This window comes from Mirounga angustirostris, unplaced genomic scaffold (assembly GCF_029215605.1).
Source record: "Mirounga angustirostris isolate CCGP_5_RB_7025 unplaced genomic scaffold, mMirAng1.0.hap1 SCAF_8, whole genome shotgun sequence".
In the NCBI taxonomy this organism is placed as follows: Eukaryota; Metazoa; Chordata; class Mammalia; order Carnivora; family Phocidae; genus Mirounga; species Mirounga angustirostris.
The window spans coordinates 102820116-102846870 of record NW_026991716.1 but is presented as its reverse complement, the minus strand read 5'-3'; the positions used below and the strand labels follow the sequence as shown (position 1 = coordinate 102846870).

Genomic DNA, 26755 nt, shown 5'->3' with positions numbered 1-26755 from the left:
CTATGAGCCTTCTCCAGATAAGAATATCTGGGTGTTCTGTTACTAAGTCCTAAATTTGTACCTGAATCACTTGAATCCCATTCTTTCCTCTTTCCTCAAAAAAGAGTATCTGATACCATCACTTGTATTCCTGAATGTACCCCCTTTTCCTTCCTCCAGGAGCTTGTTTTCTGGGCCCCTTCCCCCCCACCCCAACCCCTCCATCCTTTTTCTTTCTTGCTGATACATTGTCCATAATGTTTCACTTCAGTTCTTTTGTCTATTTATTTCTGGTCTTGTCTTCCTTCTGTTCCACTCAGGCCCTCATCATCACTTATTTCAACCACTGCAGTTACCTTTAACGGATCTTCCTGCACCAGTTTCCCAAGACATTTTCCAAAGTTCCACACTGTTGAAATGTTTTTTTTTTTTAAGATTTTATTTATTTATTTGAGAGAGAGAATGAGAGACAGAGAGCACGAGAGGGAAGAGGGTCAGACGGAGAAGCAGACCCCCCGCTGAGCAGGGACCCCCGATTCGAGACTCGATCCCGGGACTCCAGGATCATGACCTGAGCTGAAGGCAGTCGCTTAACCAACTGAGCCACCCAGGCGCCCTGTTGAAATGTTTTTTAAATGGAAATGTTTTTCAAATGTTTATCATCTCACTTCCTTGTGTCTTCTTCTTTTGTGGTTACTCATTACCTTAAATAAAAATCAAAATTAGTCAGGCAAAAAGATGCTCTATAGTCTCTATTTCTGTCATACGAAGCTGTGTAATTTCTCAATTATGTCCTGGTTTCTCTTGTCTCTGTCTATTTACATTATCTCTGTCTGGAACAGTCCCCCTTTCCCCATCCCCCGAAAGACACAGCATAGGCAGCACCACTTCCAAGAAGCTTTCCTCATTTCTTCCTGCATCTGCGGTCCTGCCCTAGTGTGCCCAGCATCCCATACTGCCCTGATGGAGTGGTCTGACTTGTCTCTGTCCTCCCAGGCTGGGAATGCTCTTGCAGTGACAATGAGTGGCAGGTTTCCAGGTCCTTCTTCAGGGCACAGATGAAGAGGCCCAAAAGATGCTAGGAAACAGTCACCTTTAGGTAAGCAGTAAAGACTGTGGCTGTGAGCAAGGCAGGGGTGCTAGACATACATTTTGGTGTGATCCTGACTCCATGACACAGACAGTTCAGGTGGGGAGTAGCTGTTTCACCTCTGCCTTCTAGTCTTCACTGTCTGCACAAAGGTGGGTGTAGGTATGTATGAGCGAATCAACAACTGTGGCTGTCTTTCAAACCCTTTGCATGAAAGCACATCCAGAGGCCCCCTAGATTTTAAAAGGCAGTAGCCACCCCTTAATCCAGATCTGCAGCCCAGCCCTCACTCCAGAATTTAATCCCTATATCCCACTGAGTGCCAGATAGCACCTCAACTTCATCTGTCAAAAATCATCTGCGGTATTTTAACCCCCAAATGAGTTTCCCTTCCAGATTGACCTTTTGTTATACCAATAACCTCAGTTCAAACATCCTGAGGTCTTTAAATGCTTCTCCCTGACAGCTAGTCTGTCATCAGATCCTGTCTACTTCATTTCCATAGTACTTTTGACACCTCTCACAGCCAGGCTTCTTTCCCATTCTCATTCATCGCCCAGGTCTAGGCACCCCTCAGTTCCGTCCTGAGCTAGAACAGTAGCTTTGGAAATAGTTTCCCTGCTGCCAATTTCTCTTCCCCCCAATTCTACTGTATTTATATAACTATAGATATAGATATAGCTACAGATATAGTTGTGAGATATATATAGTCACCTCCTTAAAACATATTACCCTTCTGCTCTCACACATTCTCCCTTTAACCAAGAGTCTTTAATAGCTTCCCCAAAGCTGTAGTGCTCTTCTTCAAGTAGGCTCTCTGCTCTCAAACCCCCGTGTTCATGCCTAGAGAGGCCCTTGGCCGAAGCAGACCCTTTAGCCCCCAGAAACTTCTGCTATGTTTAAAGGTCCAGTTATGTCACCCATTCTCAAAGAGTCCTTCAATTTCTTTCTCTCTACCTTGTTCCTTTCCCACCCTGGACAAGTTTAATCATCTTCCTTTCCTTGTTCTCCGAACACTCCGTTTCCTCCTGCAGATAAAAGCTATTTCATTAAGTTGTGAGATTTCAAAAAGTTCCACATAAGTGTGTGTTGAATGCATGGAGATGAAAGTCTCTGGGTGAATTAAAAAGTAAGATGATCAATTATTTTTCCCCTACAACAAAAAACAGTGCATTGAGGTATAAGTGGAAAAAGTATCTTTTTGGCAAATCTCTATTCTGTAAATAAGGCTTTAATTCGTTAGTGAAAATAATGTAGGCATCTTTTTATAAATTGATATTTCGGTATTTGCTATTTTTCTGTTTTCCATTGCTAGATAAGAGATTAAGGCTTCCCCATTATCTAAACCTTAAAATTGGATGTACCAGGTCCCATGATTTATCTAAATACTGTTTAGATTCTCTTATTCTGGCATGATAAGAAAACAAGACTCCCAAAGATATGAATCATAAGAAAGATTTAAATTACGTCTGGATACTCTAAGAGATGGAAGAGGATGTTTTGTTCAGGTAGGCTGATTTTTAAAGTAGAGATACCACTTTGGGAAAACATTCTTCATAATTTTCTAGTATGAAAGCATTGTAATTAGATGATGAGGTAGAAAGTAAGTCCTATTAAGAATGCATACACATGGGGTGCCTGGGTGGCTCAGTTGGTTAAGCGACTGCCTCTGGCTCAGGTCATGATCCTGGAGTCCCAGGATCGAGTCCCGCATCGGGCTCCCTGCTCGGCAGGGAGTCTGCTTCTCCCTCTCCCGCTCCCCGTTTGTGTCCCCTCTCTCGCTGTGTCTTTCTCTGTCAAATAAATAAATAAAATCTTTAAAAAAAAAAAAAAAAGAATGCATACACATGATCTTTAGTCCAGTGAGTCTGGAATGATAAAAGTGGACTATTACAGCGCAGTGTGGCAAATATTCCCCATGAATCACTGACCAGCTGCCCAGACTGTAGCCCAGCAGTGCAGTTCTCTTGGCTTTGCCTTTTAAACTCTAGGGAAATACCTTTTGTGTGAAATTTTTTTAAGACTCAGGAATATAGTTCTAACACTCGGGGAACTTTACCCAATCATAGTCTAGTTTTCCTTAGCATTTTGATAAGCAGTTTCAAGGGTTAATGACAGGGTAAAATAAGTTTTGGCAAGACAAGAAAGCAGCATGCTCATGTGTAGAGCGAGCATAGAATGGTATAATCAGCAGAAAGACCAAGTGGCCCAAGATACGTTCTTGCGATTATTACCTGAGGTCCAGTTTTATATTTTATATCCAACTGTAGTTGCTATAGTTATATTAAATGTGGGTGTGCCACCGACACAGAGGAGCTGCTCAGGGAGAGGAGTCCGTTAGTTGGTGAGCTAGACCAGTGCTCTGATTGGGACAAGCTAAGGAAACCGGCTCACTTATTAAAGGAATCTCTTCATTTATTCAGCAAACATCAGATAACCACCATTCTTCTGAACACCCTTCCTGTGCCAGGGGCAGGGCAGAAACTGGTAAAAACAAACAAATCAACAAATTCTCAGGGAATTTATAGTCTATGGGAGCAGACATTAATCAATCACAAAAATGTTTTCAAATTGCAGGGGGGTCAGAGACAGCTCTCCTGAAGAAGTGGTTTCAGGCTGAGACCAAGCAGATGTGTAGATGAGATCGAGGTAAAGAGGAGTGGCCCATCCAGGCAGTGAGGAACATGTAGGGGAAATTCTGTGTGGGGAAAGAGGAAGGTAAGGCAAAGATGCATATTTGAGTGGCAAGTCTAGATGGTTTTTCTCAGTAAGAAAATTTGTTCAAGGAATCATTAAAAGATGTTTAAGAATTATTAACATACAGTTGACCCTTGAACAACACAGGTTTGAACTGTGCAAGTCCACTTATATGTGGATTTTTTTTTTATAAATACAGTACAGTACTGTAAGTATATTTTCTCTTAGATTTTCTTAACATTTTCTCTAGCTTGCTTTATTGTAAGAATACAGTATATAATACATAAACATACAAAATATGTTTTAATCAACTCTTTATGTTATCAGTAAGGCTTCTGGTCAGCAGTAGGTTAAGTTTTTGAGGAGTCAAAAGTTATATGAGGATTTTCAACTGTGTTGGGAGGTCAGCACTCCTAACCCCCACGTTGTTCAAGGGTCAGCTATATATATATTTTTAAATATTTTATTCATTTATTTGAGAGTGAGAGAGAGTACAAGAGTGGAGGAGGGTCAGAAGGAGAAGTAGTCTCCCCCCTGAGCAGGGAGCCTGATGTGGGGCTCGATCCCAGGACTCTGGGATCATGACCTGAGCCAAAGGCAGCCACTTAACGGAACTGAGCTACCCAGCCGGCCCCAAGGGTCAGGTATTATATTAAAGAAAACCCTAAGTCAATATGACAATATCATGATATTTTTAGTGTGACTTTTTTTTGACCAAAGCTTTGGATACGTTGTAAACACATGAAACACCTATAGGGTTAGAATAGGGTTAATCAGATTATTTGATCTTGAACTAAAGATAAAACTTTCTCTGATGAAGTTATCAAGGAATAAATATGCTAGTAAAGAATCAGTACATACTTACCAGAAAGGTATATTTCAAGGGTCTCTTTAAACCATTCACAAGTCTGATAAGTTTAATATTCCAACATTGCTTAACTTTCCATTGAATGTGTTAAACTAAGAGCTAGAAAATCAAGCACTTTTCTAGTCTCCTTTTCACTCCAATAGGTATTTGCACATATCTAGAAAAATTTTGGTTTTGTAAGGATTTAAAAATATGGAGCAATGAATACTACAGGCGTATTTCCCTATAATGACAAATTTTCTTATAATTTTGATGAATAAATTAATCTTTATTTTTTCTAAATTTTTTAAAATATTATTTTAAATAAATTTTCATTTTTTCTGATTATAGAATTCTAATCCAGTATAAAGACTCAGTTCCCATTTTTAAAGAGACAACAATGAAATACACTTTTGTGCCATTTTTTCTTTCATCGAGTTTATTGAGGTATAATTTACATACAAAAATGCATCAATTTTAAAGGTAAATTTCAGTGAATTTTGACAAACATACACCTATGGTAACCACTACAACAATCAAGATATACAACATTTCATCATTCACAGAACTTTCCATGTGACTCTTGCAATCATTCAGTCCCCTTCATCTGACCCCCCAGGCAATCACTGGTATGTTGCTGACACTATGAATGAGTTTGGCCCTTTCGAGAATTTTACACAAAGGGAGTCATACCGTATGTGCTTTTTTCTGCCTGGTTTCTTTCATACGGCACAGTGTTTGAGGTTCATTAATATTATTCTGTATATAATAGTTCATTCCTTTTTATTGCTGGATAGTATTTTATTGTATAGCTGTGCCATAGTTTTTCCATTCTCTTGTTTATGGACATTTGTGTTCTTTCCAGTTTTTGGTGATCATGAATAAAGCTGCTTATGAAAGTTCACATTCAGGTCTTTATGTGAACATCTTATGTATTCATTTCTCTTAGGTAAATACTTAGAGGTAGAATTGTTGGATCTTGTCAACTTTTTTCTTGTCTTTCCAAAGATGTTTTATACAGCCTCAGAAGATAAAGTATCTAATCTGTCTTTGTTTTGTATTATTTTGTTTTGTTTTGTTGCTGTCCAAGGTAATAAAGATAATATCCCCTTCTGGAGCAACAGTTGGGCAAGTTTGTCCACAGTTCCTTTAAAAGATTAAGGTTTCCTCAACTACATGTGCAGCGTCTACACAGGCCACTTTGCTTCCCCCTGTGTGATATGGGGGCGAGGGAACTGATGCACATACGGAGCTCAAGCTACCCACTGTTCCTCTTTTTCTCCTTTTCTGCATTATTATATTTTTAAATTTTCTTTTAATTTCAGTCCAGTTAACATACAGTGTCATATTAGTTTCAGGTGTATAATACGGTGTTGCATATATATCTATATGTATATTTTATATACTTAGGTATGTATATAGATGTATAGATTTGTGCTAGGGATTATAACCTACTTAGAATTTATATTGCATTTCAGGTAAAATACAGGAACCTTTTAACAGTATTGGTCTTTTAACCTCCCTATCCTTTGGAAAAGAAAAAATTCAGATAGAGAGACAAACAGAGATAATTAGACATACATAGATAGACAAACCTTATATTTATCTCCGTAATTTGCCATTTCCAGTGCCCTTAATTCCTTCCTCTAGATCTGAGTTTCCATCCACAGTCATTCCCTTCAGCTAAGTATATTCTTCTAGTATTTCTTTTACTGCAAGTCTGCTGTAAAAACTCAGTTTTTTGCTTATCCAAAAATACCTATCTCCCTTTCATCTTTGGAGGGAGGTTTCATCAGATATGGAATTTTTAAGTTTCAGATTTTTTTATCAACATTTTGAATATGTAATTCCTGTAAGTCATGGCTTCCATTGTTTCTCTAAGAAGTCAGCCATTATGTTATCATTGTTGCCCTGTATGTAATTTGCTGTTTGTTTTCTGCCTGCTTTCAAAATTTTCTCATGGTCTTTGGCTAGCAGAAGTTTCACTCTGATGTACCTAGTCAGGAGTAGTTCTCTTTGTATTTATCCTGCTTGGGTTAACTGAGTTTTTTAGATTGTACCTTCCTGCTTTTCACAAAATTTGGGAAGTTTTCACCTGTTACTTCTTCTGATTTTCTTTCTGTCTCTTTTCTCCTTCCCTCTTTCTAGAACTACAGTTACATTCTGTTTGACTTCTAAATGTTATTCTACAAGTCTCCAAAGCTCTGCTCGTTTTTATTTAGTCTATTTTTGCTCTGTTTTTCAGATATGATCATTTTATTGATATCTTCAAGTATGCTATTCCTTCTGCCCATTTCTTTGGCAAGTTGCCCTTTAATTATTTGAATGCATTTAAATAGTTGTTTTGAAGACATTGCTAAATCCAGCATCTAGACCTACTCAGAGTCAGTTTCTTTTAACTGTCCTTCCTGAATATGGGTCACGGTTTCCTGTTTCTTTGCATATCTAGTAATTTTTAGCTAAAAACTAGGTATTATTGATATGTTTAGCAACCTTGATGTGTTATCCTGAAAATTATTTTGTTGTTGCTTATCAGGCTGCTAACTCTCTTAGATTCAAACCATAAACTCTGTCTCCCCTACGGTGTGCAACAGCTGAGATTTCTGTGCAGTTTCTCACTTCCACCTGTTGTTGTTTTTTAAATCTGGGCTCCTGGGGGTCTTCCCTGTACCTGTGCAATTCAGCATTTGGTCAAGGATTTGGGTAATGTTTGTGGCAAACCATCACCAAGCTCTGTCCTCTGATACACGAAATCATTAAGGCTTTTGCTTTCTGTCTCCTGAGTTAGGCACAGATATAGGAGTACCTGAGTCAGAAAAAGCAGTAAACTCACAAGGTTTTTCTGGTTTCTGCCAACTGTTTTCCTGGTGATCCACTGGTATCTTATTTAGTGGTCCTCCAGGGATTTGGGCAGAGGTTATACTCAGATTTTTGGTACCACCCCTCTATGGCTCATAAGTTTCTAGGACTACCCTCACTCCACCTCCCTCCTCCTCACTAAATTGTCAGCTGCTCTGCCAACTTTAACTGTAAACAAGCCTGCAGTTTTCTGAGATTATGGAAAAAAGGCACTAACTCAAATTCTAACCCATTGCAGTCACTGTCTTTCAGTGGTCAACACTCCTTTAGTTTATGCTTGCCTTTGGTCACTCTCTAGTGCCTTTAAAACACTTGCATTACACACACACACACACACACACACACAGGGGGCAGCCAGATTTTATAATCCTAATTTACTGGAGTATTTGTCAGCCAATATCCTTCATCATTACTGGAAGCCAGAAGTCCATCCATTTTTACAAAAATGTTATAAAGAAATTCTTCATGTTATTAAGCACTTTCTTACATGATCTTAATGGCTGCATACTATTGGGTCTTCTAAATGGACTGTAAGTTTTCAACCTTTCTCTTGTTAGATAGCCAAGTTCTTTTCAGTCTTACATTAGTATAAATAGTACTTGAATGTACAACCCATGTATTTACTTGGGGATATAAATATTTATACTTGGGGATAAAAATTATAATTATTTCTTTAGGGTAAATTTCTGGGATTGGAATTTTTAAATTCATGTGTGTGAATATTATTAATACTTTTGATACATTTTGCCAAACTTCCCCACAGAATGCTTGTGCTAGTTGTCAGTGCCACCTATGAAACAAGATTACTTATTTCCCTTCAAGTCACATAAGTTTAAATGTATTATGAGATTTTCTTTTTGCTAAAAGGGTTATAAAGTTATTTCTCATGTATCCTTTTTTGTTTAAACTGCGTCCACATACTGTGCTTACTTTAGCAAAAGTCAAAATTGTAATATGGTTACATAATCAAAAGAGTAGAGTGAGTAGGAGTGAGAAGTAGTTTATTTAATTTAATTATTAGGCTTTTATTTTATTAATAAGAATACGAAGAAAACTTTTAAATTCTACTTTAGAGAACTAATTTTGTTCAGATAATATTTTAGAAGGAGGTATTCCCTCCCTTCTGTTTTTTAAAAAACTGCCTTAGTGAGATATAATTCACATAGCATAAAGTTCACCCACTTAAAGTGTACAATTCAGTGGTCTTGGTATATTCACAGAGTTGTGCAACCATCACAACTGATTTCCCTTCCTTTTGAATAATAAGATGAGGATAGAATCCTGGCAATTTTGTGCATGTAAAACTATGGAAGGCTATTCATGGTGAAAAAAGTTTCCTAGGCGAATGTCAGAATGAAGTTCAGACAGTGGTATCTCTTCCTTGTTTTTGCTTTTGGATAGAGGTGAAAGGCACTAATAAAAATAAAATGACAACAACCACCACAACTTAAAAATAAATACTGTAAACTTTCCATGTTAGATAAAAGCTATAGTATTTCTCTTATGCTAGCAATACTGTAGCCAAAAGAGCTCTGTAAAAGTAATGGTTCTTCACATTTTGAGGTTGGTGAAATGACCAAAGAGTAGGCATTAGATGATTTGAAGAAATTATTAATGTTCTTTGGTACCATATGATATTATGTTCACGTAGGAAAATATCTCTACTTTTTGGAGATGAATGCTGAAATATTTAATAGCTTGATGTCTACGATTTCTTTAAAATAATTCCCCAAAAGAATACTAATAGGCTTACAAATAGATACGTGAAGTAAATATGGCAATATAAATATTATTAGTGGTTAAACCTATGTGGCGGGTATATGAGTAAATCTAGATGCCTATTGAACTTTTGCTTTAGTTTACATGTTTGAATTTTTCTATTAAAAATAAAGTTTTAAAAGATGAGTCTGTGAACATTCTAGACATGAAACAAGAATGTGGTTTTAACAGTGTTTAGTCTGCTACTATGTATGTAAAGAGACTTTCTATGATATTTATTCACATTTGTGGTACACACAAAAAATTATCTTTGGAATGAATCAAGAAACAAATGATGCTAATTATTTGTGAAAAAGAAAGAATAGGAAAAGGTGGATAGGACAAGAATTGGAGTAAAACTTTATTTTTTTAATGTTTTTTAATATTTTGAAATGTTTTGTATCTAATAAAAATACATATTGAGGGAGAAAGAATATAGCCTTTAAGAATCAGATCCTTAAAAAGTAGAAAAATAATGTTTTCATTTCAAAAGACTTTCAGGTCGTTTTGATAAAATACTGGGCTTATGGATCTAGTAACTACTGTTGACTTGGACATTTAGAGTTCATTGTTGGGGTATTAAAAAACAGAACTTGTTTTATTTAGTTACAACATATCAATTTTTTTTCTTTTTATCTCTTTATAGCCTGTTTGCACTGGGGAGTTTTATCTTAAAGAAAAAAGTATATTATGAGTCTAATCTTTATATATTATTCTGTTTTAATATATATTGTTTCAAATAAATACTGATTGTTAGTACCTCAGTTTCACTACTAAAAATTCCTTTTGCTCTCCTAGTCTCCTAGATTCTGGAAATTAGCTAATTAACCCCTAACTTACATAAGAGCATGAAAAATAACATGATGTGTTATATGAAGAGTGACCCGTACACTGTAAAAATAATCAGACCTAATATGAAATCCCATCCTGTTTCTGTCACTTAACTGAAAACGTTAGGCAAGTCACTGAACTTTGCTGAGTGTCAGTTTCTTCTGGTAAACAGTAAGATAATACTACCCACCTGGTTATTGTAAAGATTAATTTAATTATATAAACAATATCCTACCTGTCATGCCCTCATTTAAAGGAGGTACCCAATGGATATTTTTTATAAGATTTATTTATTTATGAGAGAGTGTGCATGAGGGGAGGGGCAGAGGGAGAGAATCTCAAGCAGACTCCCCACTGAGCAGAAGCCTGACATGGGGCTTGATCTCACAACCCATGAGACCATGACCTGAGCCAAAACCAAGAGTCAGTCACCCAAGTGACTGAGCCACCCAGGCACCCCTCCATGTGTATTTTTAAAGTATGAAGAACTATTATTTTTGACATTGGTTTCATTGCTTCATTTATTTACAGGTAATTCTAACAATAATGAAATTTAAACCATTTTGGTGTGCCTGGGTGGCTCAGTCGTTAAGCGTCTGCCTTCGGCTCAGGTCATGATCCCAGGGTCCTGGGATCGAGCCCTGCATCGGGCTCCCTGCTCAGTGGGAAGCCTGCTTCTCCCTCTCCCACCCCCCCTGCTTGTGTTCCCTCTCTCTCTGTCTCTCTCTCTGTCAAATAAAAAAAAAAATCTTAAAAAAGAAATTTAAACCATTTTACATGCAAACAAGACATTATATGAAAGTAATTTTAATTAAATTTAAAGTTTAGATTAATTTTTTTTGAGAGAGAGTGTGCACACACGTGCCTTTGCCCAAGTGTACTGGGTGGGGTGGAGGGAGAGGAGAGAGAGAATCTGAAGCAGTCTCCTTGCTCAGAGGGGGACCATCATGGGCTGGATCTCACAACCAAGAGATCATGCATGACCTGAGCCAAAACCAAGAGTCGGTCGCTTAACCAACTGAGCCACCCATGTGCCCCAAAGTTTAGATTAACTTTTAAAAAATTATTTTACATGACTCTTCAAACTTGCCAAGTAAAATAAATTTCTGAGTCATCAAGTCTTTACCCTTTAGAATAAAGCTTTAAACTTTCTTTGGGTTTAACCCATTGACGCACAGTTGATTGGATCAGCGGCTATGGAAATCACGATGTCCTTTATAAGCATTACATATTATCTATAATAAAGTAGTTGGCATAATGAGCAAGTCTGGCCCAAGAAAGATTTCTGTTGGTAGGCTTTTAAAAATCATTCTAGAATGAATGTTGTGGCAAAAGTCCTCTTTTGGCAGGAGATAATTTGAGAGAATAATCTTTCCTAACTTCCTAAGTATATGAATATTCATAAGTAGATGGATTTTTTTTTAAATAATGATTCATTAAAGACTCATAATTAATTATTTAGCTACCTTGCCAAAGGATATACTGCACCTGTCCAAAACGGATTAAAATTTTGTACCTTTGGACAGGAAAAAAAAAAATCACTGGACAGGATTTTTGTACTCTTCCTAATTAATGCATATAAAATGTCATTGGTCTGTGTAGCTGTCTCTTACCACTAGAAATACTTTTTAAATTACCTTTTTCTAGAATACTTGTAAGACATGTAAGAGGTTTCTTGAAGTGCTACATATTTGATAGTTGAACAGCAATTAAATTGCTGTAAAAAAGTTGGCTGTTAACAGTAGCAATTCGTTATTACTTGTGTTATAATTTCTATCTCCAAGTGAACATTTGGTGAATTTATTTTTATTGAGTAGACATCTCTAAAATTGAAGAGAAAAACCCAAAACCATATTTCTTTTGGTTAGCTAAATGTCAGTTGCTTAATGCAAAAGATAAAAATACTTTCTTGGGCTAAACTCTTTATAGTTTCAAAGCACTTTCATGTGTATTATCCCATTTGATCCTGCGACAATCCTACGAGGTGGGTTGTACAGGTATTACCTTCTTTTAAAGGTCAGGAGATTGCTGCCTTAGAGAGTTTAAGAGACTTGCCCAAGGTCACACCTCAAAAATCTCTAAATACATAAATAATACTCAAAAATGATCTGGCCCATTCTCTCATTTACTTGTAGCCTCTCTGTTGTCTAAATTTTTCAAAATGTTCTCCATTGTTGACTAAATTAAACCTTTTTTTTTTTCAATTGGGAAATATTAATGAAACTACTAAGTCTCTAGTTTTGCAGTAAGATGAAAGAGAGAGAGAGAGAAATGCTAATGGAGTGCCTGGCTGGCTCAGTAGATCATGCAACTCTGGATCTCAGGGTTGTGAGTTCAAGCCCCATGTTGGGTGTAGAGATTACTTGAAAATAAAATCTTTTTTTTAAAAAAGAGAAATGCTAAGAGAACTTAACTTTAGAATACTTAGATATTCATTAGCTGAAATGAGCTAAGCTACTGAATAGGAGAGCCTATATAATTTTTTTAAAAAGTGATAAATGATGTGAGAAACAAAAATATTTATGGTTTAAAAATACACAATACTTAAATACAATAATACTGTGATGCTCACTGTTAAATCAATTTAAAGAAGATATTGCTCAGATTTTCACAATTTTTAAAACATAATCTTGGGTAAGGGGAGAAGACTTTGCTGTATTTGGAAATAGAGCACAGAACCCAGGACATATATAGGGAAAATGGAAATGTCTACCAAATAAAAATTAGTATAGGAAAAAAATGACTAAAATTAAAAGACAGCAACTTGGGAAAAAAATTGCAAAACACACGGTAGATAAAAGGCAAGTTTTCTTTTTTTTTAATTTAGGTTTTCTTTTTTTTTTTTTTTTAAGATTTTATTTATTTATTTGACACAGAGAGAGAGAGCACAAGTAGGCAGAGCAGGCAGAGGGAGAGAGAGAAGCAGGCTCCCCGCTGAGCAGGGATCCTGACATGGGCCTCCATCCCAGGACTCTGGGATCATGACCTGAGCCGATGGCAGCTGCTTAACCGACTGAGCACTCAGGTGCCCCAAAAGGCAAGCTTTCTTAATGTAGAAAAACCTCTTTCTTTACATAAAAAACTAATGATTTCTATATGTTGGCTAATTGAACATAATAATAAAAAAATAATAACTCTAAGAGCTTTAATATAACTAAGGTTGGTTAATGTAGCATGATTTCAGTATTTGAAAATTAGAGAGGTCTACCTGTTTGTCATTAGAGGACTGGCTTAATTAAATGTGATTATCCATTTTATGGAAAATTATTATGCAGCTGTTAAAAATTATTATCCTAGAAAGGTTTCTTTGATGAGCTACTAATTGAGGCAAGTACCTTGCAAAGTAAAGTACATAACATAATCCTATTTTCTTGAAAAGAACAAATCCTTGATACATGTACACACCCATAGGTTTGTATGCATGTAGATGAGAACATTGGCTAACTAGGATTGGCAGGTGGGAGACATTATAGGGGAGTAGGAATACAATGTTAGCTTTTTCTCACTTCATCTTTCTATTGTTTCACTCATAGTGGTATGTGTTTTTTAAAATTCATTTTTAAATTTGTATGATTTTTCAATTGTGTATTTTTTTAATTTATAAAAAATAGAGTGGGAGAGACGATAACACCCAATACATAAAAAAGACAAGTTCATAAACATATACTTCGCAGAAAAAGATATGCACTGGCCTTTGAACATTTTTTACCTAGCACATTTGACCAAGTTTTTAAAAATTTTTTCTTTATATGTTACATATTATTTTTTATTGAGGTATAATTAACATACAATGTTATATTAGTTTTAGGTATACAATATAATGATTCAACAATTCTATACATTTCTCAGTGCTCATCCTTATCAGTGTAATCATCATCTGTCACCAGTGTTTTTACAGTCTTATTGACTATATTCCCTGTGCTGCACTTTTCATCTCCATGACTTATTTATTTTGTAAGTGGGAGTTTGTATCTCTTAATCCCCTTTATCTATTTCACTCATCCTCCCACCCCAAGTTTTAAAATTTGATAAATGCCCTGAGTTAGCAGCTAGAATATTCCCATATATGTATTGGGGCAAACCCTGTAGAAGGTAATTGGGAGATGTTTATTAAATTTGAATACATACTTTATCACCTGGAAATTCCACTTGTAGGATCTTATTCTGGAGACCTGCTCATGAATGTGCACCATTGTTAACTTGAGACCAAAAAAGTGGTTAAGGTACTGTACACCCACACACTGGGATACTGGGCCACTATAATGAGGCAGAACAACTAAATACTTCACGTTTCATGAAACACAGGATATGGTAACATGTACAGTATACTTCTATTTATATTTTTTAAAATTTCATCTAGTGACCATGCGCTAGGAAGTTTTGGGAGAGATTCCAGGAAATTATTAATGATGTTCATTCAGAAGTAATAGGATCTGGAAGAAAAGGCAGATTCATTTTCATTGCATAATCTTTTGTGTTTTTTCACATTTTTTGCTGTATACATGTTATTTTCATAATTTTTAAATAATTTCAGAAAAGCCATAGCAAAAGAAAAGTTTCTCACATTGAATAAATTGATCCTTTTTATAAAAAGCTAAAAAAAAGGAAAATTTTTCCTTTAATTGTGAATGGTGGTTGTTAATAGCCAAATCAGAAAAAACAGTACAGCTTTTCTTTGCCATGCCCTCTCCTGCCTCAGTCTTTCTCATCTTCTTAAATGGCACCAGTACCCACCCAGCTGCTAAAACCAAAAAAACTAGAAATCATCCTTGATTCCTGTCTTCCCTCATCCCCAGATCCAATTCTTCTGGCAACGCTTACCTCCAGACAGAGCCTAAATCCCTCCACATTTGTCCATCTCTTAGCACCTATTCCACCACCATCCATTTCTTGCCTGAATACCTGTTTGCTTGCTGGCTTCCGCTCTTGCTCTCATTGTTTATTCTTCTCGTGGTGTCCAGAGTGAACTCTAAAAATGTGAATCAGATACCATCACCTCCCATGTAAAACCCTAGAGGGACTTCCCATTGCCCTTAAAATAAATCCAGATGCTTGCCCTGGCCTTACAGATGCCTTATCGTCTTGCTAGTTAGTGTCCCTGTCACTAGAGTCCCCTCACTGATTGTCCCTCAACCACACAGTCAGCCCCTTGTTTGCATACTTGGCAGAGTCCTGCCTACCTTCAGTCACTTTCAGGAGCCACTCCCAGGTCCTTACTGATAGGTTCACTTTTATCTTGTTGGTCTCAGCTTAAAAATCTCCCCTTGGTCTTTCCAATGCGCCCGTCTAATTATTTAAATGTGTCACTCTGTCACATCATACTGTTGTATTTTCTTCTTAGCGCTTCACATTACAGGATAATCGTGCCATTTTTCACACTGGCATTCTGCTATTAACTGAAGTAGGTAATCTTAAATTCCAAGAATGTACATTTTCCCCATGGGATACAAGAGAACATTTTCATTTTGAATAGAGAGGTGGGCATAGCCCATAAACATTGTTATTGTTCTTAAATTGGCATTCATGGAACAAGAAGGCACTCATCAAAGCTGTAAGATTTATTTTATACCAAGAGTGGTCTCAATCCATAAAAACCTGGACCTTCTAGTTCATTGCTTTATTTCACAACAATTCATTTCAGACCAGATCTACCTGGAAGTCTGGTTTTACTTAGTCCTAGACTAATTCGTCCTAAGTGAAGCCTCTCCCCTTCTATTCCAGATTGCATTATCTCACAGAGATTCTTTTAATGACATCACCAAACATCCTCAGTGAGTTAAGAACTAGTGTTTGGGGCCCAATTACTACACAAAATTTTCTGGGCCAACACTGTACCCACTGCAATGTAAAGCCCAGAGTCCATTAGCCAGAAGGTAAAGAAAGGTTTTTTTTCTCTTTTTTCTTATAGGTAAAATGGATGATTATCATTTCCAATTTCAAAGTACTATTTTGATGTTTTAATTTTTGCATTTTACCTAGCTAACACACATTAAATAAAGATTTTTAAAAGCCATGATTGTATCTGCCAACACTCATATATTTTGAATATTTCTTCTGGATAACAGGTAGTTTTACTGTTGAAATTCCTCCAACCATTTATTTAATATTTTGAAACATTTTTAAATTTTAATATCAGCATTAGGAGGCTACCACAAAGTTCAGATTATGTAAACTATCCGTTTTGATTATTCTCACTTTGTAAAGTTAGTTTAGTTACTTTTTTAAATTTTATTTTATTATGTTATGTTAGTCACCATACAATACATCATTAGTTTTTGATGTGGTGATCCATGATCCGTTGTTTTTGTATAACACCCAGTGCTCCATGCAGTACGTGCCCACCTTAATACCCATCACCGGGCTAACCCATTCCCCCACCCCCTCCCCTCTAAAACCCTGTTTGTTTCTCAGTTTAGTTACATTTTTCAGTATCTTTTTCCTATAATATAAAGAATCTTAATTGCTGAAGACATATAAACATGTTAGTTAAAGTTAAGCATAAATTAAAAGTGAATACATACAAAATATTTTAACTATGAGTAATAAACCTTGCCTAGAGTAATAACTGAATTTTATAGAAAACATTTGGATTACAGTAATGTTAGAAATGGATTTGTTGCTGAGATCTATAAATGCAACAAACATCAAATTATGGTATCTGTGTGACTATCTATGTGGGTGGGGGAGGCAGTAAAGAAATTGAATTGTATCTCTGCCTTTAGTTCTTACTCTCCAGTTAGGGAGATAAGCTAAAGCATGTAAAAAGTTAAATAACAGAGAAGATGTCACAAGGCAGCAGACAGCTAATTATACACAGATGATCCTTTAGCACTGACTATATTTATATAAGGATGTCACTGACGGCCAAACAGAACAGACACTGATTTCAACTGCGGTGGTTCTGTTGAGAAAGATACCTGTCTTTACTGTTTGGTCTCCCTCAACCAAGTACTCTTCCTCTTTATTCTCACTGGCCTCTTCATTCTCTTGTCATGATTTTTTCTTATCTTTATGTTCTTAAGACTTTAGTTGCCAAACTGTTTCATAACACCTATTCCAGAGCCTCTAAACCATAAGTTGTAGGCAGAAGGCAGGAAAATGAGAATGAAGTAGTTTGATAGTTTTATTCTCCTAGCTTTATTCTCCAGCATCTGTTTAGAGTAATCCCTGAATGTGTTTGTTCTTACCACAAGCTATGCACATATTTTTGTTTGTGTGATACTTCTTACGTAAAATTCAAAACCAAGAAAAGCTACCATTTTAAATTGTAAGGTGGTTTAATTAACCACAGAGTTTCTTTTGGTTGGCTAGAGTTGCATTACATGTTAAAAGGACTATCTGAATTTACATAATGCAGCTTAAAAGAACACACTAATTATTGGCCCTGATCACTTGGGCATTATCTGTTTTCTTGAACTTTCTCACTATCAATTCATCCTTGGGAATTTGAATAGCATTTGTAGCATTTAGCTACATTTTCCCACTACAGGTTCCTTAATTTAGCATTTATTTTACTTATCTTGACCTAAAAAGAATCTATTGCCCACTCTGAAGTATAGTGATAACTAATTTATTAAGTAAACATCAGGAAACAAATCTTTCCTAGTTACTCCCAACTAGTTTAATATCTGGAAAAGACCTACAGTGAGGATCTGTTGAACTTGGTAATGAAATATCAATGTATTTCATATACCAGTCAGATGAAGCTCACTTCCTTTCATAAAAGTTTAATTAGACCCACTTGATTTCTTTGCCAAAGACCTCTTTGAAGAATGCCCAAAGGAAAAACAGAAATGGTTCACCAAAAATTGTTTTGCTTCTACTCAGGTGCATGAACAAAAATTTAATTGAGTTGCAATTGATATCCCAACCCTCCAAAATTTCAGAGCAAGCCACCTTGGCCAGTAAGATGCTGCAAGGATAGATAAAGCCAGACCCTCCACACATGCTCATGAGAAATCTCATTAATTATTTCAACTCCAAAGTCAGGTGGTTCTTTAGTAAACTGAGGATTATTATTTCAGTGTTCCTTTTCTAAGCCTGTATTCCAGATGAAATCATTATCACTCCCAAAACTCTTCTTATATATATGCTATGCCTTCAGAGAAAAGTTACCTGAAATTTGATAATAAGGCAAAAAGGTGGGTATGCTATCATGTCATGTTAGGGTAAAAGATTATCCAGGGAATTGTATTTAATTCAAATCAGTATATGTTGATTGAAGGTCTAGAGCTAATGAGGTAACATGTCAAGTTGTAGAATTTTGACGAAATATAGATTTTGTAGAGGTGCAAATAATTTGGTGGAAAAGATAATCCAAGAGTAACAATTTGTGACTCTCTTGGACATGACTTAGTGTTGTCGCTAGGCTAGAGGGATATTCCTAGCATTTCCTAAAAACAACCAATTTCTCAAATGGCCTTTGATTGTTTTATTATCTTACTGGTTCCTTTATTAATTGAGTTCAATAAAGTATTTGACATCTAAAAAAGAAGAAACCTTAGAGTGTTTCCTATAGTGTTTGATGTTGGCATTGCACAGTATCTGGCACGTGGAATGCACTCAGTAAATTATGGTTGACTGACTGGCTCCATCTGACTTGACTTTGGCAAGAGTACCCCCAAAGTACTTATGTTTTAACCTGTTGGACAAAATCATTTACTATTATCCTCTTATACCTCAGAATAGAAACTAACATTAGTTTTGGCATAATTGATAGTGAACTGTAACTCTTCCACACCTTCAGCCATGTCTGGGTCTTAAGATCAATGGTGCCAGGATGACATGAACAGACATTTTTCCAAAGAAGACATCCAAATGGCCAACAGACACATGAAAAAGTGCTCAACATCGCTCAGCATCAGGGAAATTCAAATCAAAACCTCAATGAGATACCACCTCACACCAGTCAGAATGGCTAAAATTAAGTCAGGAAACGACAGATGTTGGCGAGGATGCGGAGAAAGGGGAACCTTCCTACACCGTTGGTGGGAATGCAAGCTGGTGCAGCCACTCTGGAAAACAGTATGGAGGTTCCTCAAAAAGTTGAAAATAGAGCTACCCTATGACCCAGCAATTGCACTACTGGGTATTTAGCCCAAAGATACAAATGCAGTGGTCTGAAGGGGCCCCTGCACCCCAGTGTTTATAGCAGCAATGTCCACAATAGCCAAACTATGGAAAGAGCCAAGATGTCCATCAACAGATGAATGGATAAAGAAGATGTGGTGTGTATATATATACATATATATATATGTATATATATACACACACAATGGAATATTATGCAGCCATCAAAAAAACCTGAAATCTTATTTTCCTCATTGTGTAAACATTGATAGGTATGTGACAAATGGGAAAAAAAAAAAATCCAAGTAATAAAGTGGCATATTGGTGTTCAGCAATATAAAAAAAAAAAAAAAAACACAACGAAATCTTGCCATTTGCAATGACGTGGATAGAACTAGAGGGTATTATGCTAAGCGAAATAAGTCAATCAGAAAAAGACATGTATCATATGATCTCACTGATATGAGGAATTCTTAATCTCAGGAAACAAACTGAGGATTGCTGGAGTGGTGGGGGGTGGGAGGGATGGGGTGACTGGGTGATAGACACTGGGGAGGGTATGTGCTGCGGTGAGCGCAGTGAATTGTGTAAGACTGATGAATCACTGACCTGTACCTCTGAAACAAATAATACATTATATGTTAAAAAAAAAAGAGAGAGAAGATAGTAGGAAGGGAAAAATGAAGGGGGGGTAGTCAGAGGGGGAGATGAACCATGAGAGACAATGGACTGAGAAACAAACTGAAGTTTCTAGAGGGGAGGCGGTGGGGGAATGGGTTAGCCTGGTGATGGGTATTAAAGAGGGCACCTTTTGAATGGAGCACTGGGTGTTATATGCAAACAATGAATCATGGAACACTACAGCAAAAACTAATGATGTAATGTATGGTGATTAACATAATAAAATAAAATTAAAAAAAAAAGACAGACAGACATGGGGGGATGGGGAGATCAATGGTGCCAGACTTTTAGCTTTCATGGACCACATAAAATTGCCATAATTATTGAGAGGCTGGCTTTAGATTGCCAGTGTTTTCATCAAGAAAAGCATACCAAAACAGAACAAAACCCTACCTATTATCATCATCATTTTATTTAACAAGGAAAAGCTTAACGTCACAAACTAGGAAAGACATAAATTGGAATAAAAGACAATCATTTAAATTGAATAAAATCTAGCCTTCATAATTATTTACCACCCTGTCCTTCTTTTCCTCACTTCACCATATCTCAACTCTCAGAAATCACAACTTCAGAATACTTCAAGTTTGTGATAGAAAGCTAGTTATCAGCCTAGAAAAGAAGTTTTTCTTAAATTGGCTATAAAGGGACTTGTGTGTGGTAATGCTAAATACAGGATTATACCATTTAGATATAAGTTAGGGGTAGGAGCCAATAACAGACGTTTCATTATTTTTTAAATTTTATTAAATGAAGCATGTATTAAACACCTTTGTTTCTTCGTACTGGCTTAGACTTTGGGACTAGACTTTGGGTGTATAAAGCAGAGTCGTTGTCCCTGAGGATCTAGAAGGGAGCAATCCTGGCCATTCTGGTTACAGAAAGAGGCTGAAGAGCAGAATTTGAAGGATTAAAAACCTGGAATCTGTACTGATTTCATTTATCTTGATTCATAGATGACCCATGGACCCATAGAATGAAAGGCAAAGAGATAAATAAACAGCCAAATTTCACTGCAATCTTGGATCTTAAGTAACATCTTAGAAAGATATGTGTTAAAGTAATGAAACAATGTTTCTAAATGTCTGACAAAATAATATTAGTGAGTTACCATTTCTGAAGGTGAAATGTAGTATGCTCCTATTCCATCCTGAGGTTTATTAGGAAAGTGTCTGGATATAAATGCTTGTTTGTAGCTCCTCTTTCCCCGGTTTTAAAGGACTTGATTCCATGATTTACAGCAGATGAATTTGAGCTATCCCAAGAATTCTAGAGGCTACCAAATGTGGCAAGATGTAATAGGCCCACACGGTTAAGAAATAACTCTGTAAAAAATAGACATTTATGCCTCCAATACATATTCCCAAATCCATCCTCATTATCAGTTTAGATAAATTAACATCTTCCAGCTAAAATCTATGTAGACATTTTTACATGAAAAATAGTTAGTTTTAAAAAAGAACTAGACCTACCACCAAATTGTTTACAGTGACAAAAAATAAAATAAAAAATAAATTGGCTTCAATGTCTATCAATAAGTATACATTAAAATAAATTAGAATACAGTTGACCCTTGAACAACATGGGTTTGAACTGCGTGGGTCTATGTATATGTGGATCTTTTTCCAGTAAATACAGGACAGTACTGTAAATGTATTTTCTCCTCCTAATGATTTTCTTAACATTTTCTTTTCTCTAGCTTACTTTACCATAAGAATACGATATATAATACATGTAACACGCAAAATATGTGTTAATAAACTGTTTATGTTATTGATAAGGCTTCCAGTCAATAGTAGGCTATTATTAGTAAGTTTTGCAGGAGTCAAAAGTTATACGTGGATTTTCAACTGCAAAGGAAGTCAGTGTCCCCGACCCCTGTATTATTTGAAGGTCAACTGTATATCCATTCAATCAGGTACTGTTCACTCAATAGCAGTGATGTACATTGATCAGTATGGGAAATATCCATGAAAAATGTGATGTATGTTTAAAAGAACATGTAGAATATAATTCTTTCTTTTTAAGTACAATAAAGTAAATGTGCATGCATGCCCACACATTTTAAATGTGTTATAATGCTTTCTATTCAGTACTACTAGCCTTTTTGGAGTGTTCCCCAAACCTAATGATAGGGTATCCCAGTTTGCCCAATAACTGGGCAGAAACTACATTCAACTTATTTGCAGTCTGTTGATTGTGGTTAGCAAGGAGATCTTATCCAAAGGACAGCTGGAAAACAGAATTTTAGCATCTTTGTACCTGTGGAGCAGATTATTTATGGAATTAAAGAGGTCTTCTCACCATTTATATTTTTGCAAACTCCAACTTCTCCTCTAATACTAGATTGTCAAGTACAAGGACAGCAGTATTGTCAGAATAAACTAAAATAATAAGTATTTAGTTCAATTCTGTTTAAAATAACTACCCATGGGCGCCTGGGTGGCTCAGTTGGTTAAGCAACTGCCTTCAGCTCAGGTCATGATCCTGGAGTTCCAGGATCGAGTCCCGCATCGGACTCCCTGCTCAGCGGGGAGTCTGCTTCTCCCTCTGATCCTCCCCCTCTCATGCTCTCTGTCTCCCATTCTCTCTCTCAGATAAATAAATAAAAAAAATCTTTAAAATAACTACCCATAAGCAAGCTAGCTAATTTTAAAACATTATTTTGGCCTTTGGTTAAAAAAATTAAGTGTGGAGATTCTTTAGAGATCTAACCCACATGCTGCTGTTCAGGAGAAGTAAACCATGAATTGTGAATTAATTCAATCATACGGCTGCCCTTTATTAGCCACCATTTCCCTGTGGATAGCTCTTGGGGAAGTAGTCCTCCCCAGTGGAATTTTCTGTGGTCGAGCTATAATAGAATCTTGACTAGTCCTAAAATTCCATTCCCTGGAATTATTAGTCCAACTCTCAGTGAAGTCTTAGACTACAAACTTGGAAGATCAGCACTGTGTGAATCTGTTCAGGAAGGAGGCATTTGTAATAAGTGAAGCTGAAATGGCTTAATCTCAAAATCAATTAGCTTTGGGAATACAGTTAAATGAAACAATCGTTCATGAACTTTCTAATTATTCTTTCCTAATTTGTGCTAAAATCCAAAAGGAATAATATTGGATTATCTGCTCTTTTGAATTAAATATCCCTGTGTGCCCCTCTATTTGCATATGTAAGTAAGGCTTTCCCATAATAGAAAGAATGTGGGGAATTTTTTTCTTCCACAACTTGTTAACTCCATAGCCACAAGGAGTAACCTGTGTTCTGGACTTTGAGCTTGAAGGGCATTTGTTTACTGATCAGCTAATCAGAAATTATTCAGACAAGAATCCTCAAGAAAATTGTTTATTGGGCCATTTCCCATTTGGCATAAAATAGCAAGCAGCAAGGAAGAATAAATTGAAAGTCATAGCTAATCAAGACTGTATAACTATTTAGTGCTTTGTTTATATATTCATCTGGCAATTTTTTAGAATTGTTTCAGTTCTGTAAATTCTTTACTTGTTGAGTTTGATTATACTAAGTAGCCAAATGTATTTTTTGATGATCTAAATTGTGTCTGGGCAGTGACTATAACCTACCACTTTGGGTACCTCAATTTAAGATTATTTTGAAGGGATATACCATCAATCCAGAACAACCCTCCAGCTACTTGATTCATTACAAGCTCTAGGAGGAGTTAGCAGCTCTCCCATGGGATTCAAACGTGAATAGAATAGCAATACTAGTCAGGTAGTTCCTTTCTCTGGTGTTATTAACCATTCCTAGGAAAAGAAAACAAGCATAATGCCCACTGCTTATCAGAGCTATGAGGTCAGTAAATAATTATACCTTCTTGTTTTTAAGTGCAGTAGGATGTGGAAGTATATTACCACTGCTAATAAACTACATTCAACTTATACTCTCTAAAGCAACAGAATAGTATTTCACATTTTCAAAAGAATCATAGTGACTCATTTTTTTTTAAAGACACGTTTCTAGTTGCATTTGACAAAATCAGTTATTTCTTGTTGTGATGTTTTATCTTCAAAGAATTATTACCTTTGTAGACTACTGAAAATTTAAATTAAAAATTGAAAAATATGTATTAAATAGTACTCCAATTTAAAATGGAAGAACTGGGGACTGGAGGAAACAGACATAAGTGAAATTAGACTGATACAGAAGTTTGAAGTTCGACTCCAGGATTCTTTGAACCACTCACTTGGCAGTTTCCCAAATCATGTTAATTGCCTTTTTGTGTATACATTTCCATATGCTGACTCATCGCTTTGGCTTAAGCTGCAATCATTGTAACAAGATTGGGAATATTTAAATATTCTTCCCTTTTATGCCTGCCTGATGGAACTAATAGTTTCTGAACACAAACTTATTTTATTCTTGAAATATTTTTCTAAAATATTATTAGTGTTTGTAAAATAGATAAAGATAAAATAAAGAACACCATGACTGCCTTTAAAATATTGTGATAAGGGAACTAAAGTTGAAGACATTTTAAATCCCCTACTTTCTCAGATGAGATTGATCTCAACCCAGAGGTCTAGAAAGCTTTAGCATTTGGTATCATGGGATGCCCAGGGCCCCAGACCAAACGAGCAAAACTCGCTCTGCACTCACTTTCCTGTCATAAACCCATCATTTTGATGTCAAATGCCCAATGTCTATATATATCACTTTAGAAATTAGAGCCATACAAGTATATAGGTTCCTCAATAGACTTTTAGAAGTTAGAGACAAAAGACCTTAGAAATCATTCTGTGAGTGTCCAAAACTGGTTCTGATTCAGTACACATGTGCTGTGCAAACAGGCAGCCATTTCCCCTATTACACACGTATTTTAGCTGTGATGGCCTATGGTGTGTGCCCCATACTCTCCCCGAGACCAATCTCCAGTCATTGCAGCTTTGCCTAAGAAAAGACAAATGACCTTATTAAATATCTAGATATAATGATGCCCTCTCTGACTTCTTGAAACCCTGCTTTCATTTATATTTAAGAGCTAGCACAACTATCTATCTTACAATTTTACTGAAATACATTAATTCTGTAGGTTGAAAGAATGGTAACCAAAGCCATTCTCTCATATAAATATACCTGTATTCTAAACCCAGCTTTCTTTCTGTTAGCCTGACATATCCTTTGCTAGTGCTTTTACTGTGCTTGCTCCCTATATAATTAAACAGTGATAAAAAAGTGTGCTGTTTTCCTTCAGATCTGAATGTGTGCCGAGGAGGAAGAGGGAATATATATATAACCCTTTTTCAATCTTAATTTTTTTTAATCTATTGAACTTTTTTCAGTATATCACTGGTTTTCTCTTAATTAACCACATTAATAGCAGGGAACAAATGCATGAATACAAAAGTAATTTGCATTTTATTTTTGTACATATATATTACTTGAGTTTCTCATCTGAGTGTGCCAATGCACCCTCATACCCTGAACTGAAAAGAACCAGTCTTTGAAGATTTGGAAACTAGGCTGGGTTCCTAGTACACTATCCTCTTCTTTCTCCATGACAAAGTCCTCATTCCCTCTTAACTCTGATATTGTGGCTTTGATTTTAATAGTTTCTCTAGAACATAGAAATTTTTAGTTTTGCTTAATTTGGTTTATTGACTTTGGTCAGTGATAAAATGTTTGGAATAAAAAAAATGTCATGACAACAAATTAATGACCAATTACTGTGTGTACTTGCCATATGTTAATAAAATTTGAAAGTAGTTGTTCATCCTATTTGGATGGTTGGCTATTCCTTTCATCTAAGCCAACCATGAAAAGAAAAACTGATTTACATTCCCAGAACTGAATAAATATAAGGCATTTTTAAAAATAAATGAATATGTGATTTTTAGATCTCTTTTATTTCTGTTTACATTTTTATTATGTTTACTATAAATCTATGTTTGAAGATAAAATCTAGGTTTTGCTCTAAAAAGACATGGAATAAGAGTGAGGCCAGCCTAGAATTTTAGATACCAGTTGTCCTTATTGTTTTCCTTTCCTTAAACATTCCTGAGCAGAAGTTAAGACAGCTGGAAGGGTTTACCCAGAGTTGTGAATGATCTAAAGCAAAAAAACAGGGAAGGAAATCTAGGGGACACCAAGAGCAGTATTCAAATGGAGCCAACTTGGAAATGGAAGAAAGTGAGAAATCCACAAGCCACCAAGACCTGGCCCCAATTGAACCTCATAGCCTTCTCTTGGGCCACCTTCCCTTCCCTCCATTCAACAACATCAGGAGCTTCTTTTAGTTCTGGCTAGCCCTTCTGTGTGCTCTCAGTGTCCAGATGCTCCCTCTCACCATTCTTTCCTCACTAATTCATATTCATTTTTCAGCAATCAACTCAGGAGTCTCCTCCTTGAAGAAGCCTTCTGTGCCCCCACCATAAAGGATTGCATGCCCTGGGCTAGGTGCTCAGAGAATTTTTCACACACTTATCCTGGCACTTACCATATTTAATTGGAATTATCTATGCTTAGGTCATTCTCTCACATTCCACTATAAGGTCTTTAAGAGAAAGGTGATTTATTCATTATAATCATCTTTGTAACCCAATGCCATGCAGAGTCCCTGGCAAGTGGTAGGCATGCAATAAATGTGCATCTAAACTAAAACCAAAATATGGGTTTTCAGCTTTCTGCAAGGCAATTTACTGGTCATATCCCTGACTTTATTCTTTATTTCAATTATCACATTAAGTCTTGACATTTTAAGTGGCTCTCCAAAAATAAACTGTACCCAAGAGAGTATGACCATGTCTCAAAAGCCACTTTGTGTGTGTGTGGATGTGTGTGTGTGTGTGTGGATGTGTAGGACTCAAAACCATTTCTCCAAGATGAGGCATGAGGCAGTAATTTTTGAAGCTCATGCCTTTTGACCCCTTTCAGATTTGAATTACATTAATTGTGTTGAAATTCTTGAACATAGATTAAATGTGTCAGGG

General features: G+C 36.1%; 1 protein-coding gene across 2 annotated transcripts in view; it reads left to right on the top strand.

The window, feature by feature from the left end:
* MAN1A1 (mannosidase alpha class 1A member 1) overlaps positions 1 to 26755 on the top strand; it is a 166615-nt gene that overhangs the window by 110170 nt on the left and 29690 nt on the right. The gene's annotated exons all lie outside the window — the stretch shown is intronic.